Raw genomic sequence first — 20,971 nt, 5'->3', positions numbered from 1 at the left:
GATGTGGTGACCCCTAAACTTTTGAAAGAAAGGTGTGTGTGTGGGGGGCACCTAAAATATCTGATCTGCAAAACATAAGCTGGCAGTTTTAAATCAGTAAGTACTGTAACTAAAATCATCACCATTTACCATACTGGGATCATACTGGAATATCCTATACAGTTCCCTAATGTTTACAGTAATAGCTCCTACATGCTTCTACAAGGTTTGCTGGCTATTCCATTCTCTGCAGGTACTTTTAACAACTCCTAAAGGTCAGGGAATGTCCAGTTAAATTAAAATTTCTTATGGGAAATCATAGGGAAGCAGAATAATGTACTATTTCACAATGGTATCTGGGATTCTTTCGTAAGGTATGATTCTATTATAAGACATGATCCTTTGTTCATCATCACATCCCCAGAACCTTGCACAATGCACGGTATGTAGCTGGTGCCCAGTAAACATTTATTTAGTGAATGCATGAATGAATCAATTATTCTAGTAAATCTAAAGTCATGGTTTTTGCTTTATTTTATTCTTCCCCATTGGTGCTTTCCCTTCCTTTCCAAATAGGAAATGATTAACATATTTAATGTGAATGAGAAAAATACAATTCTCTTAAAGCTCCTAGTTGACAATGAGTACTAAACAAAACTATTGTTCTCCCTCTGCCTGTGTCTCTGCCTCTCTCTCTCAGTCTGTGTCTCTCATGAATAAATACATCTTAAAAAAAAATAAACCTATTGTTTAACTTCATGAGTTCAAACTTCTCTGAAACACAGGGAAGATACTTCAGGTTCTATTTTCAAATACCCTGCCTTATTATGGTCTCAGAAAAACGTTCATCTAAGAAACATAGCTTCAAATCTCTTCATGTAAAATAACCAAATAGAGATACATACATGCATCTATGTCAAATTATCTCTAGTAATTAACTAAGTTGCATCTTTAATACTTCACTCAGACATATAATGGTATTTCTATGACTTTTATAGACATATATTCACTTGACAAGTACATTTCCTAAGCAAATATTAAAATAGGCTTTAGCTATTTTTCTTCTTCTATTTTTAATTAAAATGTAAAAAAATAGGGGTGCCTATGTGGCTCAGTAAGTTAAGTGTCTGCCTTCAGCTCAGGTCATAATCCCAGGGTCCTGGGATCCAGTCCCGGGTCAGCCTCCCTGCTTAGCAGAGCCTGCTTTTCAACCTCTCCTCTCCAGTTGTGCTCTTATGTTATCTCTGTCACTATCTCGGTCTCTTTAAAATAAATAAAATCTTTTTTAAAAATGTCAAAAAATATATAGTTCTATCTGTATGCCTGAGATCAAACTAACAAAGATACATCTACACATAATAACACAAACCACTCATATAGTATATTTTGTGGATCAGACACTAGTCTAAGTACTTATATTAATTTATTTAATCCTCATAAAAACTCTATGACACAGGTACTTTTATTCCCACTTTACAGATGAGGAAATACTCCCAGCAAAGTTCAGGTACACATCTAGGGTCAGACAACTAAAAACTGATCTTTGAACCCAAGCAATCTGGCTCCAGAATCAATGTTCTCTGCCTCTCTTACACTATGTTGCCTCTGTACTTTACTAATTGGTAAAAAATTTATTAAAGTTATAAGTGTATAATACAATACTGAATTTTTAGAAACTGTTAAGCTATAGAAAGTTATTAGCTATAGAAAGTAAACTATATCAAAATTCAAGTCTTCTTTGGAGTACATTAAAAACTAAATTGGAAAATCAAGAAAAGGACTTGTGCCAGAGAATAAAATAACATTTCTGTCTGACAATGTATATATTAACCAGGAAAAGAGAAGTCATATTCTTCAGTGTTCAGGTCTTCTGATTTCACTGGTAGCCTTTTATGTTCTCCTTCATTCACTTATTCATTCAAGAAATGTTCAACACATCCTTGACTGAAAGGATAGAAAAAGACAAATCACTGTCCTTGAGGAGCACAGCCAGCCAGGGTTGGGAAGCAAGACTGAAAGCAGCTGAGTGTATTTCCCATACGTTATATCCTAGGTTCCTCCAAAAAACTGTATCATATCCGTTTTCTATAAGGATTGTTAAAATGACAAAAAGATTATCAAATATAAGTGAAGTAATGCTATGTTAAAAAAAATTAAAACTTGCCTAAAGCAATAACATTGTCCATATAGGTGGAAAAACAAGAATAAATGCCCCGGGCTCACTGATATTTTACAAGAGGCCCAATACAGTATACAAAATACAGAAGTACACACTCCCAAAAAAATCAATTCTGAACTATACATTTAAGAATATTTAGTCATCTCAGAAAAGTTCTTTTCTATACCAACTATGCACTTCAGATATTTGCTCACCTTAGAAAAGCTCTTTTGAAGGGTCTCTCAAATAGAAATCCATAAAGCTCTGAACTGCCTTTTTTAAAACAAAATTTTAAAGCAGTAACAAAAATAAAGCATAGCAATAAATATTGTTTAAGCATAAACTGTTTGAAGCACTTTACTCCTCTCATTAATCTTCTCAACACCTAGGAGTTTCATTATTCCTCCTCATGAGGAAGTTGCTGAACTCAGGTCAAAACGAGGTGTATTTGATTTCAAAGTCCAGGCTGTTAACTCAGTACCTATATTGTTGCTACCAAGTAGAAACAGAAGCAATCATTTCTTAGAGCTGTGTTTAATAAATACTTTCATTACCACAGTGTAAAATATTTTTAAACTTAACAACTGGCACATTGTCTCTCTCTGAAACTATAAACAAAAAAAAAAACACTAACAAGAAATACGAAGTGCTAAGTTATTCAACTTTAATTCTAGTTTGCCTATCTTTTAGTGAAAGCTCTGATAATACTGTTCCATACTTTCCAAAACATGCCTGGCACAGCATAAGTAATCAATAAATATTTTAAATAATTAAATAATACTCTCCTGTCTGTAAGCGTGGCAACCACACAGTTCAGTTCAGATTCAATGCTTCCTACCATCCCCAGAAGTACATTCTCACTTTCCATACTTGGTTACAAGAAAGTATAGGTCAGACTTTGGTTCTGGTTTTTGGTTCATAAAGTACGGTGCCATATCCATGACAACATCAAAAATACAAGCTCAAAATTTTTTCAACTGTCCAACTAATTTTGCTATGCACAATAAAAGTAAAGTAACAATGCAAAAGTGTATTCCACTAGCAAACAGATTACTAATGACTTAATATACAGAGTCATCCAACTTAATGAATGTACTAGGTAGTTTTAAGCAGAAAAAGACAATTCTCAAGATCTTTTTTCATGGTTCTTTAGTACTTTGGAAATTATAAAATAATGGCCATGACACACCCACTAATTACTTTTTCAAAATAAGTTTCAAATATATTTCTGACTACAGCATCATACCTCTGTCTACTCTCCTAAAGTAAGGAACTGGATACCTTCCCACTCCATTAATTTCTCAAAGAGCAGGGGAGGTAGAACAATTCCCCCCATTGTGAACCATTCAGCTAAATTATGTGCTTAGGTACTTATGAGATTTTAACTAACATCACCTACGGTCTTCATCAGTGGAGAAGCTACTAGACACAAAAATGAAGGCGGCCATATATATGCTTTGGGCTCTAAGAGGCCAAAAACACTAAGTAAAATTCAGAGGGTAAAGTCTCCAAAATAAGACTAAGTCTACATCTGCAGGACTTTAAATAAATGTCAGAAATAATAAACACACTAGAGTTCATACAGAAGGAGGAACAAGTGTTTCAATTTGGAGAGTAAGGGAAACAAGATTTTTGTTTAGTTTTTTTTAATCAAATAGAAAGTTGATTATCTACATTTAAAAAATTACAGTAGTCAGAGCCTAATGTAAGTGAAACTATTAGCTGGAATTTTTCAGCAATTATATTTGAGGGCAATTAGGCAAATGATTTCTGATAGCACAATTATTTTTCTCCAAAAAATTACATTGAGTACGTCCTGGAGTGACACTACAAACTAACAAAGACAACTAATAATAATAATTGGTGACTACAAAAGTTTTGGTTTCTTTACAGAAAGGCTCAATCATCTTTCATATACTACTGTTACTAAAGCTGGAGCATGGATTACAATGCAATAAAAAAAACCTGCATATTATGCTTAAGGAAGAACCAATACAGTAAGGCAGACTTTTTTAAGTTTTCCATTTTTCTAACTTCAGCACAAAAGATATTTAAAGCAGTGACTCCTTCCCCTTTCCCATCCATACTAGAGACATCAGTCTTTCACTTCTTGTCATTTCTATTTTTGCATATTCAAGGTTTTCAGACTCTGAAACTGAGTATTTTCACATTGTGCTTTCCTTGTGGAAATGTGACTTTAAATACAATAATTTTTTATTCAAGTATAAACTACTTCTAAGGCAAGAAATGTCCAACATCTGTAGTATTACTATAATTCATTATATTTCATATGGGCTTAGAACAAAAAATTAATTCTATGTATTGTTCAAAGACCATTGAATATATGCTTTCTGATTTAACCAACAGATTTTATTTTATTTTTTTTTTAAGATTTATTTATTCATTCATTCAGAGAGAGCGAAGAGAGAGGCAGAGACACAGGCAGAGGGAAAAGCAGGCTCCATGCAGGAAGCCCGATGCGGGACTCGATCCCGGGTCTCCAGGATCACACCCCAGGCTGCAGGCGGCGCTAAACCGCTGCGCCACCGGGGCTGCCCTAACCAACAGATTTTAAAAAATCATTCACCTACCTGTTATCTAACTGAAAAAAAAAAAGTTTAGTCAAAAAAGCATAATATAGCCAAATTTTAAATCATTTTATCAAAAATTTTTATTATCATCCACCACTAAACACATCCCTTTACCTACTACATAAAGAAGTAGATTCTAAGGGGAAGAATCCTGCAAGGCCTCAACCAAACGCTATTTTCACAGAGCAAAATGTACACTTTAACCGAAAGAGCAATTCTCAAAATTCGGTTCCAGAGTCTCTTTATAGTCTTGAAAATTATTTGCAGAAACCAAAGAGCTTTTTTGTTCATGTATGTTCTATCAATTGCTATCTAGTTATCCGGAATTAAATCGAAATTTTAAAATTATCTGGTAAATTTATTTAAAAATAATAAGCCCAGGGGCACCTAGGTGGCTCAGTTGGTTAAGTGGCTGCTTTCGGCTCAGGTCAGGAACCCAGGGGGCTCAGGTCAGGATCCAAGGGTCCTGGGATCAAAACCCATTGGGCTACTTTCTGAGCCTCTCTGCAGTTTCTGCCTCTCCTCACCCTCTCCCTCTGCCACTCCCTCTGCTTGCTCACACTTGCGCTGTGTTCAGTGAATAAAAAAACATCTTTTTAAAAAATAAATAGAATAAGCCCATTACATGTTAGCATAATATATATTTACAAAAACTAATAATAGTCTCCCCAAAAACATTAGTGAGAGAGATGGCACTGTTTTACATTTACAAATCTCTTTGTCTGGATTCACAAATCTACTTCTCCATGAAGTCTTTTGTAATATGCTGTTTTGAACAAATGAAGGGAAAATGTCTTCTAAGGATAAGCAGATGGAAAAGGGGGAAGTATTTTAATAGCCCTTCCAGATAACTGTGGACATTCTTCTGTGACACTCTACCAAAACTCAACAAGTGAGAGTTTCTTATCTTCCAAATGTTGAAACATTTCATTAGGCAATATCATAGACAAAAAAAAAAAACTTATATTGCCAGTGTTTCATCAGAAAAATCTTAAGATTGAGAAGCTATAAGCTCATGGTAGCAGATACAAGTTTTTAAAATTCTACTTTTGTACTTTAAAGCCTGAATTTTATCATTTGCAGCAAACATTTCCTTAAAGTGATGCACTTTCTTTGTTCATATCTGGGAAAATATCTAACAAGTGCCCTGCTATGGATACTGTTTCTCAATTACTCTTTCAGGTAAAACTAGTGTTGTGTGAAAAGTGACTAGTTAGGGATCCCTGGGTGGGGCAGCCCAAATTTGGCCTAGGGCGTGATCCTGGAGACCCGGGATCGAATCCCACGTCGGGCTCCCGGTGCATGGAGCCTGCTTCTCCCTCTGCCTGTGTCTCTGCCGTTCTCTCTCTCTCTCTGTGACTATCATAAATAAATAAATAATTTTTTTTAAAAAGTGACTAGTTTAACTCCTAACTCAAGAATGCCAAATTTTTTATTTTGTTATATTTAAGAATTTTTTTTAAAGATTTACTTATTTATTCATTCATGATAGACAGAGAGAGAGAGAGAGAGAGAGAGAGAGAGAGGCGCAGAGACACAGGAGGAGAGAGAAGCAGGCTCCACGCCGGGAGCCCGATGCGGGACTCCAGGATCGCACCCTGGGCCAAAGGCAGGTGCCAAACGGCTGAGCCACCCAGGGATCCCCCATATTTAAGTATTTTTAAAAGATATCAGTATTCCCCTGACTTTTGCAAACTGAGACTACGGAATTGTTTCTTCAGTGTTAAAGAGAGAGTCATCTTGGGGTGCCTAGGTGGCTCAGTGGTTGAGTGTCTGCCTTTGGCTCAGGGCTTGATCCGGATCCTGGGATCGAGTCCCGCATTGGGCTATCTGTAGGGAGCCTGCTTCTCCCTCTGCCTATGTCTCTGCCTCTCTCTGTGTTTCTCATGAATAAATAAATAAAATCTTTTAAAACAAAGTCATCTCTACCTTACAAAGCAATGGTGAAACAACTGCATATGTAAGCATCTCTTCTGGTGCCTGACATATTAAAGATGCTCAGCAATGGCTAGTCCCTTCAACTTCCTCTCCAATTGTGATGATTTTCATGAATTCCCTCTATTTTTGTAGGCAGGCAAATAAAGTAGTGTTCAAACACAGGTTACAGAAAGAGGGCTTCAGAAGTCAAGTATCTTGTAGAAAAGCCCTGAGACAAAAATTTCTTTCGTTTAGAAGCCTATTCTGCACCTCCCTCCTTAATGTACCAAGTTACATTCATTATTTTCCAGAAATCTGAGCTTAAATGTTACTATACCACACTTCAAAGTAATTATGGTGTTAAAATTATTTGGTAGTCATTCTGAATCTAAACCATCTGTCTGGCATTTACTGAAGCAATTGCTAAAGATATTCTATGCATACAGATGAGATTTTTCTGAAGAAAAATGCAAAAATGTTTCCACATCTGTTGTTTTTGTTGATATGTCACCTAGATTAGCAAATTCTTTCCCAGGGTGAAAACACAGAATATTTATAATGTACACATTTTTTAAATGACTCTATTAAGATTATGTTATCTTTTCAACCTTATTTTCTATTACTACTCTACTACAAGCCTACTACAATTATATGTGTGTAATACACATACACATATATCTCACAAAACAGAAATTTCCAATAGCCCAACTCAACTGACAGTGACTTTAATCTTTAAACATAATATCTGACTTTTTAAAATCATAGACTAGAATACTCATACATTTAGTCTATCAGAATCCATCTATAGATATGAAAAACATTATATGTACTTGACCTTATAGAATATCCAAAAATTCTGAAGCAGAAATTAATATATTAAACCATATTCCAAGGGGAGGGGCAAGATGGCGGAAGAGTAGGGTCTCCAAATCACCTGTCTCCACCAAATTACCTAGAAAACCTTCAAATTATCCTGAAAATCTATGAATTCGGCCTGAGAATTAAAGAGAGACCAGCTGGAATGCAACAGTGAGAAGAGTTCGCGCTTCTATCCAGGTAGGAAGACGGGGGAAAAAGAAGTAAAGAAACAAAAGGCCTCCAAGGGGGAGGGGCCCGCGAGGAGCCGGGCTGAGGCCGGGGCGAGGGTCCCCAGGACAGGAGAGCCCCGTCCCGGAGGAGCAGGAGCTGCACCGACCTTCCCGGGCGGAAAGGGGCTCGCGGGGAGGTGGAGCAGGACCCAGGAGGGCGGGGATGCCCTCGGGCTCCCCGGGACAATAACAGACACCTGCGCCCCGGGAGAGTGCGCCGAGCTCCCTAAGGGCTGCAGCGAGCAGGTGGGACCCGGAGCAGCTCGGAGGGGCTCGGGGGCGGCTCCGCGGAGGGGGCTGCGGGGCGGGAGGAGCTCAGGAGGGCTCGGGCGGCGGCTCCGCGGAGGGGGCTGCGGGGCGGGAGCTCGGAGGGGCTCGGGCAGAGGAAGAGGCTCCGTGCGGAGGGGGCTGCGCGGTTCCAGGAGCAGCTCGGGGTGCTCGGGCGGCGGCTCCGCGGAGGGGGTTGCGCGGCTAGGGAGCGCGATCCAACAGCGCAGGCGAAAGAGCACAGGGCCCCGGGACACAACCCAGGATCCGGCCTCCCCCGGGACAGGCAGAGGCCCGGAGGGCCCAGGACAGCAAGGACGCTCCTGCCCCAGCTGAGCAGATCAGCGGCCCCGCCCCGGAGGCTCCAGGCTCTGCAGACAGAGAGCTCCGGAGTTCCTGCGGGGGCTGAATCCAGGTTTCCAGAGCTGCCCCGCCACTAGGGCTGTTGCTCCTGCGGCCTCACGGGGTAAACAACCCCCACTGAGCCCTGCACCAGGCAGGGGCAGAGCAGCTCCCCCAACTGCTAACACCTGAAAATCAACACAGCAGGCCCCTCCCCCAGAAGACCAGCTAGACTGACAACTTCCAGGAGAAGCCAAGGGACTTAAAGTACACAGAATCAGAAGATACTCCCCCGTGGTTCTTTTTTTTTTTTTTTTTTTTTTTTTGCTTTTTGATTTGTTTCCTTCCCCCACCCCCCTTTTTTCTCCTTTCTTTTTTTTTCTTTCTCTTTTTCTTCTTTTTTTTTCGTTTTTTTCTTCCTTTTTTTTCTCTTTCGCTTTTCTTTCCTTCTTTCTCTCCTCTCTTTTTCTCCTTTTCCCAATACAACTTGCTTTTGGCCACTCTGCACTGAGCAAAATGACTAGAAGGAAAACCTCACCTCAAAAGAAAGAATCAGAAACAGTCCTCTCTCCCACAGAGTTACAAAATCTGGATTACAATTCAATGTCAGAAAGCCAATTCAGAAGCACTATTATACAGCTACTGGTGGCTCTAGAAAAAAGCATAAAGGACTCAAGAGACTTCATGACTGCAGAATTTAGAGCTAATCAGGCAGAAATTAAAAATCAATTGAATGAGATGCAACCCAAACTAGAAGTCCTAACGACGAGGGTTAACGAGGTGGAAGAACGAGTGAGTGACATAGAAGACAAGTTGATAGCAAAGAGGGAAACTGAGGAAAAAAGAGACAAACAATTAAAAGACCATGAAGATAGATTAAGGGAAATAAACGACAGCCTGAGGAAGAAAAACTTATGTTTAATTGGTGTTCCCGAGGGCGCCGAAAGGGCCAGAGGGCCAGAATATGTATTTGAACAAATTCTAGCTGAAAACTTTCCTAATCTGGGAAGGGACACAGGCATTCAGATCCAGGAAATAGAGAGATGCCCCCCTAAAATCAATAAAAACCGTTCAACACCTCGACATTTAATAGTGAAGCTTGCAAATTCCAAAGATAAAGAGAAGATCCTTAAAGCAGCAAGAGACAAGAAATCCCTGACTTTTATGGGGAGGACTATTAGGGTAACAGCAGACCTCTCCACAGAGACCTGGCAGGCCAGAAAGGGCTGGCAGGATATATTCAGGGTCCTAAATGAGAAGAACATGCAACCAAGAATACTTTATCCAGCAAGGCTCTCATTCAAAATGGAAAGAGAGATAAAGAGCTTCCAAGACAGGCAGCAACTAAAAGAATATGTGACCTCCAAACCAGCTCTGCAAGAAATTTTAAGGAGGACTCTTAAAATTCCCCTTTAAGAAAAAGTTCAGTGGAACATTCCACAAAAACAAGGACTGAATAGTTATCATGATGACACTAAATTCATATCTCTCAATAGTAACTCTGAATGTGAACGGGCTTAATGACCCCATCAAAAGGCGCAGGGTTTCAGATGGATAAAAAAGCAGGACCCATCTATTTGCTGTCTACAAGAGACTCATTTTAGACAGAAGGACACCTACAGCCTGAAAATAAAAGGTTGGAGAACCATTTACCATTCGAATGGTCCTCAAAAGAAAGCAGGGGTAGCCATCCTTATATCAGATAAACTAAAATTTACCCCAAAGACTGTAGTGAGAGATGAAGAGGGACACTATATCATACTTAAAGGATCTATCCAACAAGAGGACTTAACAATCCTCAATATATATGCCCCGAATGTGGGAGCTGCCAAATATATCAATCAATTATTAACCAAAGTGAAGAAATACTTAGATAATAATACACTTATACTTGGTGACTTTAATCTAGCTCTTTCTATACTCGATAGGTCTTCTAAGCACAACATCTCCAAAGAAACGAGAGCTTTAAATGATACACTGGACCAGATGGATTTCACAGATATCTACAGAACTTTACATCCAAACTCAACTGAATACACATTCTTCTCAAGTGCACATGGAACTTTCTCCAGAATAGACCACATATTGGGTCACAAATCGGGTCTGAACCGATACCAAAAGATTGGGATCGTCCCCTGCATATTCTCAGACCATAAGGCCTTGAAATTAGAACTAAATCACAACAAGAAGTTTGGAAGGACCTCAAACACGTGGAGGTTAAGGACCATCCTGCTAAAAGATAAAAGGGTCAACCAGGAAATTAAGGAAGAATGAAAAAGATTCATGGAAACTAATGAGAATGAAGATACAACCGTCCAAAATCTTTGGGATGCAGCAAAAGCAGTCCTAAGGAGGAAATACATCGCAATACAAGCATCCATTCAAAAACTGGAAAGAACTCAAATACAAAAGCTAACCTTACACATAAAGGAGCTAGAGAAAAAACAGCAAATAGATCCTACACCCAAGAGAAGAAGGGAGTTAATAAAGATTCGAGCAGAACTCAACGAAATCGAGACCAGAAGAACTGTGGAACAGATCAACAGAACCAGGAGTTGGTTCTTTGAAAGAATTAATAAGATAGATAAACCATTAGCCAGCCTTATTAAAAAGAAGAGAGAGAAGACTCAAATTAATAAAATCATGAATGAGAAAGGAGAGATCACTACCAACACCAAGGAAATACAAACGATTTTAAAAACATAAACAGCTATATGCCAATAAATTAGGCAATCTAGGAGAAATGGACGCATTCCTGGAAAGCCACCAACTACCAAAACTGGAACAGGAAGAAATAGAAAACCTTAACGGCCAATAACCAGGGAGGAAATTGAGGCAGTCATCAAAAACCTCCCAAGACACAAAAGTCCAGGGCCAGATGGCTTCCCAGGGGAATTCTATCAAACGTTTAAAGAAGAAACCATACCTATTCTCCTAAAGCTGTTGGGAAAGATAGAAAGAGATGGAGTACTTCCAAATTCGTTCTATGAGGCCAACCTCACCTTAAGTCCAAAACCAGACAAAGACCCCACCAAAAAGAATTACAGACCAATATCCCTGATGAACATGGATGCAAAAATTCTCAACAAGATACTGGCCAATAGGATCCAACAGTACATTAAGAAAATTATTCACCATGACCAAGTAGGATTTTTCCCTGGGACACAAGGCTGGTTCAACACCCGTAAAACAATCAATGTGATTCATCATATCAGCAAGAGAAAAACCAAGAACCATATGATCCTCTCATTAGATGCAGAGAAAGCATTTGACAAATACAGCATCCATTCCTGATCAAAACTCTTCAGAGTGTAGGGATAGAGGGAACATTCCTCGACATCTTAAAAGCCATCTATGAAAAGCCCACAGCAAATATCATTCTCAATGGGAAAGCACTGGGAGCCTTTCCCCTAAGATCAGGAACGAGACAGGGATGTCCACTCTCACCACTGCTGTTCAACATAGTACTGGAAGTCCTAGCCTCAGCAATCAGACAACAAAAAGACATTAAAGGCATTCAAATTGGCAAAGAAGTAGTCAAACTCTCCCTCTTCGCCGATGACATGATACTCTACATAGAAAACCCAAAAGTCTCCACCCCAAGATTGCTAGAACTCATACAGCAATTCGGTAGCGTGGCAGGATACAAAATCAATGCCCAGAAATCAATGGCATTTCTATACACTAACAATGAGCCTGAAGAAAGAGAAATTAAGGAGTCAATCCCATTTACAATTGCACCCAAAAGCATAAGATACCTAGGAATAAACCTAACCAAAGATGTAAAGGATCTATACCCTCAAAACTATAGAACACTTCTGAAAGAAATTGAGGAAGACACAAAGAGATGGAAAAATATTCCATGCTCATGGATTGGCAGAATTAATATTGTGAAAATGTCAATGTTACCCAGGGCAATATACATGTTTAATGCAATCCCTATCAAAATACCATGGACTTTCTTCAGAGAGTTAGAACAAATTATTTTAAGATTTGTATGGAATCAGAAAAGACCCCGAATAGCCAGGGGAATTTTAAAAAAGAAAACCATATCTGGGGGCATCACAATGCCAGATTTCAGGTTGTACTACAAACCTGTGGTCATCAAGACAGTGTGGTACTGGCACAAAAACAGACGCATAGATCAGTGGAACAGAATAGAGAATCCAGAAGTGGACCCTGAACTTTATGGTCAACTAATATTCGATAAAGAGGAAAGACTATCCATTGGAAGAAAGACAGTCTCTTCAATAGACGGTGCTGGGAAAATTGGACATCCACATGCAGAAGAATGAAACTAGACCACTCTCTTTCACCATACACAAAGATAAATTCAAAATGTATGAAAGATCTAAATGTGAGACAAGATTCCATCAAAATCCTAGAGAAGAACACAGGCAACACCCTTTTGGAACTTGGCCATAGTAATTTCTTGCAAGATACATCCACGAAGGCAAAAGAAACAAAAGCAAAAATGAACTGTTGGGACTGCATCAAGATAAGAAGCTTTTGCACAGCAAAGGATACTGTCAACAAAACTCAAAGACAACCTACAGAATGGGAGAAGATATTTGCAAATGACATATCAGATAAAGGGCTAGTTTCCAAGATCTATAAAGAACTTATTAAACTCAACACCCAAGAAACAAACAATCCAATCATGAAATGGGCAAAAGACATGAACAGAAATCTCACAGAGGAAGACATAGACATGGCCAACATGCATATGAGAAAATGCTCTGCATCACTTGCCATCAGGGAAATACAAATCAAAACCACAATGAGATACCACCTCACACCAGTGAGAATGGGGAAAATTAGCAAGGCAGGAAACAACAAATGTTGGAGGGGATGCGGAGAAAAGGGAACCCTCTTGCACTGTTGGTGGGAATGTGAACTGGTGCAGCCACTCTGGAAAACTGTGTGGAGGTTCCTCAAACAGTTAAAAATATACCTGCCCTACGACCCAGCAATTGCACTGTTGGGGATTTACCCCAAAGATACAAATGCAATGAAACGCCGGGACACCTGCACCCCGATGTTTATAGCAGCAATGGCCACGATAGCCAAACCGTGGAAGGAGCCTCGGTGTCCAACGAAAGATGAATGGATAAAGAAGATGTGGTTTATGTATACAATGGAATATTACTCAGCTATTAGAAATGACAAATACCCACCATTTGTTTCAACGTGGATGGAACTGGAGGGTATTATGTTGAGTGAAGTAAGTCAGTCGGTGAAGGACAAACATTATATGTTCTCATTCATTTGGGGAATATAAATAATAGTGAAAGGGAATAGAAGGGAGAAGAAATGTGTGGGAAATATCAGAAAGGGAGACAGAACTTAAAGACTGCTAACTCTGGGAAACGAACTAGGGGTGGTGGAAGGGGAGAAGGGCGGGGGTGGGAGTGAATGGGTGACGGGCACGGGGAGTTATTCTGTATGTTAGTAAATTGAACACCAATAAAAAATAAATTAAAAAAAATTAAATAAAAAAAATAAATAAACCATATTCCAAATGATAGATATATCCAAGGTATAACAAGTAACTGTGCTATATGAATATTTATTGTTTCTTACTGTCTAGCATTCTCCTTTTCACAAAGTACCATCACCTCCATTCCTTTCTTTGGTTATCTGCACTTCCCCAAATGATGTGATTTTGATGGGACTGCCAATCATGCTGCATTGCACACCTCACATGTCCTTTGTGAAGAGATTCACACACAATACAGTTGTGACAAATCAAAGTACTCAACCTATCTAGCAGAGTAATTGGTCTAGAGATGGGCACAAGACTTAATTAAGGTATATTGAGCTGCCCCTGCAAAGGACTTTACATATGAACTTCAGGTCTTTCTGTGATGATAAAGCCTGGGGTAGTCAGTTGCATATCCTGTGTATCAGTAAGGGTTCTCCAGATCTAATAGGATGTAGGTATATATACAGAGAGAGAGAGAAAGAGAAAGTGATTTATTTTAAGGAAATGGCTCATGCAATTGTGGAACCTTGGCAAACTGTAAATCTGCAGGGTAGTCTGGCAGGTTGGAGACCAAGGGAAGAGCAGTAGTTCAAGTTCAAAGGCAGGCTGCAGGCGGAATTCCTTCTTGCTGAGAGGAATGTCTATTCCATACTCTATTACGTCTTACAACTGATTAGATGAGGCCCATCCATATTTTGGAGAATAATCTGCTTTACTCAAAGTCCATCAATCAACTTACATGTTAATAACATCCAAAAAACACCTTCACAGAAACATTCAGAATAATATCTGACCAAATATCTGGGCACCGTGGTCCAGCCAAGTTGACATATAAAATTCAGTTCATCACAAGTTCACCTCTCATCATCTACAGGCATATTACATTATGGCGCTTTAAAAAAAAAAAAAAAAAAAAAGAATCAGTATTGCCTTCGCTATACAGATTATTTACTACATTATTTGCTGTCAAACGTTTACTGGCAGAAATAGAACATCATCTTTAGCTTTAAATACTACAATCTGACAAGAGCAAGATATGCACAAAAGGGACTTTGCTTTTCCTATTTTACAGCACAGAGAATTCCTCTCTACTTGAAATCTGGATCTGCAAAACTTCCTTTGTTAAACTAGAATCAGTCTGGGAATTCCATCCTTGCCAGCTCCCTTCCTGGCCTTCAGAGCAGCTGGTGTCAATGAATGATCTGGTAGAGAATTGGTACAATGTAGGAAGATCTCAAGAATCAATCTCAGAAACAAAGGATATGGTTGATTACTACTTTGTCTCCCTGGCACCCCTCCCTTATTCTGGGAACAGCGAATCTATTATTTCTTTAGGGGAACAGTTTCTCTGTAAATTCCAAATATGCACTTTGGGTAGGGCCCAATCATGCCCTGGCCATAAGTACAAACATGTTACAAGCCAGGCCTGACTCCTTCTCTGAGATTTTGTGAATTAGAACGAAGAGAAGAAAATAAAATATTCTAATACAAAAACTAAGGATGTGAGCCCCGCAGTTGCTAGAAACTAGTCTACAGCCATGTAGAAGTCTGTTTGGAAGAATAATAACATCATGGAGACAGAATCAGAGATAAGAGACAGATGCAATAAAAGAAATCCTTACAGTAAACTAGGCCCTGGCTCTAACAAACAAACCCTCCCATAGTCTGGTTACATGAGTCAACAAATTCCCTTTTGCCTCACCTAGTCACAGTTGGTTTCTACCACTTACAGCTAAATTCTGATTAATCACAAGGATTAAAGCAGAAAAAAGCAAATGAATGTAAAATAAGGCCAAATGCAAGGAATCACAAAGTAGAAGGACAGGTAGGTAAAGTTTAGAAGAAAGTTAAGAGAGACCCTTATCTTAGAAAATTAAAAGGTGAAAAAAAAAAAAAAAGGTGAGAAAAGGTCAGGGAAGAGGTGAAAGCAGTTGGACAGAAAAGGAGTTTTATGTGGACTGTGAGCCCAATAAAACTGTACGCATTGATGCAAATGCCGGTACTTTCTTAGAAAGATAGTTCATGGCTTTCACTAGATCCTCAAAAAGATCAAAAACAATTAAGGAGGAAGGGGCCTGATGCTAAAGTAGAGCAGGCTCTTTGTTCCAGAGGGAACCTAGTAAGATCAGTTATCCTAAAAGGCCTGAATCAATTTTGCCTTTGGGTTGGACCCAAATATAATTTCAAGCTAATCTAGCTCCTCTACCAAATTTCCATCTACCTAGACATTCACGCCTAAGTTTCCTTAAAGAAGATTTATCAATTTTTATTCCATAATTACTCTCCTCAAAACTTTCACTTTAAGAATCTACATTTCTGGGGGTGCCTGGGGGGCTCAGTTAAGCTTCCAACTCTTGGTTTTGGCTCAGGTGATAACTATGGGATTGTGAGACTAAACCCCATGTAGGGCTCCAGGCTGGGGGTGGAGTCTGTTTAAGATCCTCTCTCTCCCTCCCCCGCCCCTTGCTTGTGCATGTGCACACGTTCTCTTTCACTCTAAAAAACTAAAAAATAAAAAAGGAAGAATCTAGATTTCTGGATGCCTTGAAATTATAACAAGATTTGATGCAAATGTTCATTTCTTGAGAAAAAGGTTCACATTTTTTCATCAAATTCTACAAGCTCTGTGACTTTCTAAATATAAAAGTCAATTAAATAAAAACAAATTTTAAAACAATTATTCTCTTCTATTTTGATTAAGGAGAAAGATGTGATGAGAAGATAATCTTGGGAAACAAAGAGAAGATGGGAGTTTCCCAGATGTCATTCAGAGAGGAAAGTACAAAGGAAGTTAAGGACACTAAATAGTTTTAAAACTTCAACATTTTGCCTTCATATGGCTAAATAATGACTTGGTTTCAGCAGTGTGGCAGGGGGAGGACTTAACAAAGATACAATGAGCAAGGATTTGGATGACAGGGGACATTATTAGTTGTTGCTACACAAAGCTAATTTATATCTGTTTTTAGATTTAGCATGATCTATGTGGAAACAGATTTAGGGAAATCTCTAACAAACACTGAAACCTTTTATACCTAATCCTGTATTAACCAGAAAATCCAATTAGCCTAAAAAATTACATCCCTCAAGCATTCTTCTTTGTATAACAGATACTATTTGTATAATACGTAGTTCTTAAAATGTTCCCTACAGTTAAATTACACATACAGCACAATTCTTCATAAATATATAAATATTTGTGTGTATACTTTAATTTGTATTTTTAAATACAATAAACATTTACATAGCAGTCCACACAATTTGGGAATAAGGAAAGACTAAAAATAAATATTTAAATACTTTTCATTTAGAAACAAAGTATAAATCTGCAACAAATTAGGGAATTGATTTTGTGAATCCAGTAGAGAGGAGTAACACCTCAAAATGTTGAGGAACTGTTCCGTATATAACATTTTCCAGATTGTGATTGGGTTTCAAATACCAGAAATGCCTTAGCTTACAACTGTCAATGAAGACATTCTTTCTATAAATGTATCTAACACCTAAAAAACTGGAACTTAAACATTTCTAGATTTATGGTCATCTTCATAAATATTCATACTGTGTTTTAAAAATAAGGATTCTAGGCTTTAGAGTTGTTTGACCTTCCTAAACTTATGTCAGGATGTCAGTCCTTTCACCTTTGACCTTTCTCTGCCTGGCATCTTGTCAGGCTCACAAAGGTCTACCATACCATTCCTACTCTCCAGTATTAGACCATACTTTCTAACTACAGGGAACTGGGAAACCCCATACTCAAGCCCAGTAAGAGATATTAAAGGGGCATTAGTGAGATCATGAGGGGCAAAAAGAGCATCAGGAGCAAAGTGTGTAGTTTTTAAGGCTTTTTTTTTTTTTTTAAAGATTTTGTATCTATTTATTTGAGAGAGTGAGTAGTGTAAAGCTGAGGGAGGAAGCAGACTCCCTGCTGAGTGCAGAGCCTGACATGGGGCTTAATCCCAGGACCCTGAGATCATGACTTAAGCTGAAGTCAGACACTTAACTGACGTGGCCACCCAGGAGCCCCCTTTTTAGGCTGTGTAAAGGTTTAGAGCTCTGAACATACTGATTTTCATAGTTTCATATTCTCATCAACCATTAGTATAAACTCTGAAATGACCTAAAAACCTGTTGCTCTAAGGAGGACAATAAACATGATTCATCCACTTTACTGGGAGTGAAGGGCCAAACTGAATTTTATAGTTTTTTACTCAAATTTTGGAATCTCAGTATTGAGTTGTAATTTTTTACCTCCAATTCCATCTCCCTAATAGTATTCTTTGACAAAACCTATGCTGTAGGCAAGAGTCACAGCACTTCCAGGTTACTGTTTTTCAAACAGAAAAACCTGCATCTCTACTGGGACATTAATCTAGGTTTCCTTTTCCCCTTTGACTCCAAGCCCCTTTGTGGCTAACCACTGGTCATCATTCCAGAAGCATTTAGGCTATCTATTATGTGCCAGGTACTATACTAGGTACTTGGTGTATAGACAAGGTATAATAACTAGCATGACCTGGAGATTACAAACTAATTAGCAAGAAGGAAGAAAATAATCATAAATGTAGTGAGTTCAACAAAGGAGGAGCACAGGATGTGATGGAAACTTATGATGAGAGGACATCCCATAGGTGACAAGACTAATAAGACTGTTGAGAGATCAAAGAAATTAATACTTTTTTTAAAGATTGATTTATTTATTTATGATAGAGAGAGAGAGAGAGAGAGAGAGAAGGCAGAGACACAGAAGGAGGGAGAAGCAGGCTCCATGCCGGGAGCCCAACGTGGGACTCGATCCCAGAACTCCAGGATCGCACCCTGGGCCAAAGGCAGGTGCTAAACCGCTGAGCCACCCAGGGATCCCCAAGGAAATTAAAACTTTAAAAGTACCACTGAAAACTTATTAATCAGTTCCAATTCTGGGGAAGAGTATATGTACCTTTCCCTATTCCTCACACTAAGCACAAATAAAACCATGGGACATAATATAAAACAAACACAAGAACACATGTATCCGTCAATAGATGAAAGGATAAAGAAGATGTGGTGTATACACAAATACCTACACTGGAATATTACCCAGCCATAAGAAAAGAATGCGACTTGTCATTTATGACAATATAGATAGAGCATATAACAATAAATGAAATAAGCCAGAGAAACACAAATATCATATGATTTCACTTATATGCAGAATTAAAAAGCAAAACAAATGAACAAACAAACCAGAAACAGACTCATAAATACAGAGAACAAACTGGTGATTTCCAGAGGGGAGAAGGCAGGGGGATGGGTGAAAAGGATTAGGCATTATTATTATTAAATCATTAAAACATACACACATACATGAAGACTGAGAGGTAGAGAGGTTGGCTACTCCAACCAGTAGCCTCAGGACCCAAACAACATGGTAGTGGTTTCCTGTGTTTAATTTTGGCTTCATATATCCCAGATCTAAAGGGGGAAGTTAGCAAAAACCAGAAACACTAACACAGACCAAAAAGTCCCAACAAATTCCTGCTCTGTCTAGCAAAAGCACCAAAAAAAAAGGGAAGACCCGGCAAGTTTTTTACATAACCACCCTACAAAAGCAAAATGCTACAGGAGTAACCCCACAGCCCACCATTCTTTGCCAGCAATGGCAAACAGGTAACCTAGATTTACACTCTTGCCAGGCGTTTACAAGGCACCCCAAAACTCTCACAGAAGTGGTATCAGAGAAGGCAAGGGAACCAGGACAGTCATTGACAGAGAGTAATAAGGCATCCTCCAGAGCCAATACACACACACACACACACACACACACACACACACAGCCTCCTGGGAGAATCAAAATTTTCACTACTGCCAAGTGGCAAAGAAGTCTTCCTCTAACCCAATGTGTTAGTGGAATCTATGTGGACCAAATAATGAGGTGTCCAACCCCTCCAAGCCAGGGAGAGAGCAGGGAGACTTAGTGGGGAACCAGACATTAATGAGAAACTCTTAGAAAAGCCCCCAAACATGGATACGTGAGAAATTTAAAGCCTCTGGTACCTAAAACCACAGCAAACATTAAACACAATTTAATTTCTAGCCAGATTAGTCTAACACCTCACTACACTAAAGGTCTATTTACTTCAGTTCCCATTACCCAATAGCACAAGTCTGGCTTTCGACAAAAAAATCAGAAGATATGGCAAAAGGCAAGAAAATATTTGAAGAGATAAAGCAAGTATCAGATATGGCCTAGATTTTAGAATTGTCAAGGAATTTAAAATAAATATTATTAATATCTTAAGAATTATAAAAGATAACATTCAAAAACAAGTAATGTAAGCAGAGAGATGGAAAAGTTAAGACAGAATCAAAAAGAAATTCCAGGAGTTAAAACACTCAAAAATAGAAAATGGCTTTGATGGGATTATCACTAGAGTGGACATGCTGGGAAAGAATCAATGAGCACAAGATATGTCAAAAGAAAGGTCCCAAAATGAAAACAGGATAAGTATCAAAAAAAAAATCTATAGAATGGCATATCATACACAAACTGCAAAAAAACAAAGCTGAAGAGAAAAGCATGAAAGAAACCATATGAAAAAAAAAACCTAAAATGTTGAGGAACAGAGTAAGAATTACAACATATTTTTCATCAGAAATGATGCAAAGAGAGTAGGTGAAATAATTTAAGTGTTGAAAGAAAAAAAAAATCACCAACAAAAATTTCTGTATCCAAAGAAATTATGCAGCAAAATGAAGCAGAAATAAACACTTTCTTTAACAAACAAAACTGAGAGAATTCAGCACCACTATATTTGCCCTGAGAAACATTAACATTGTTAAAATGGCATCATTCCCCCAGTTGATCTACAGACCTAAGCCAACCTTTAACAGACTCCCACAGACTCCCAGCTGCAGTTGTAGAAATTAACAAGGTGATTCTAAAATCCACCTAGAATTGCAAAGAACCAGAAAGAAAAAATACTTTTAAAGAAGAATAATAAAATAGGAAGAATAACACTCTGCACTTTCAAAACAACAGTAATCAAGACAGTCTAGTAGGCATAAAGATGCACATATAAATCAACAGAGCTGACAGTCCAGAAATAAACATGTGTCTATGGTCAACTGGTTTTCCATGAAGGTGCCAAGACCATTCATTGAA

General features: G+C 38.5%; 1 protein-coding gene across 19 annotated transcripts in view; it reads right to left on the bottom strand.

Moving 5' to 3' along the window:
• ARHGAP12 (Rho GTPase activating protein 12) overlaps nucleotides 1–20,971 on the bottom strand; it is a 154,384-nt gene that overhangs the window by 105,438 nt on the left and 27,975 nt on the right. The window lies entirely within an intron of this gene.

The sequence above is a fragment of the Canis aureus genome, chromosome 5, assembly GCF_053574225.1.
Source record: "Canis aureus isolate CA01 chromosome 5, VMU_Caureus_v.1.0, whole genome shotgun sequence".
NCBI classification, from domain to species: Eukaryota; Metazoa; Chordata; class Mammalia; order Carnivora; family Canidae; genus Canis; species Canis aureus.
Note: the sequence above shows the minus strand (reverse complement) of the source record. Positions and strands in the feature narration are given on the sequence as shown.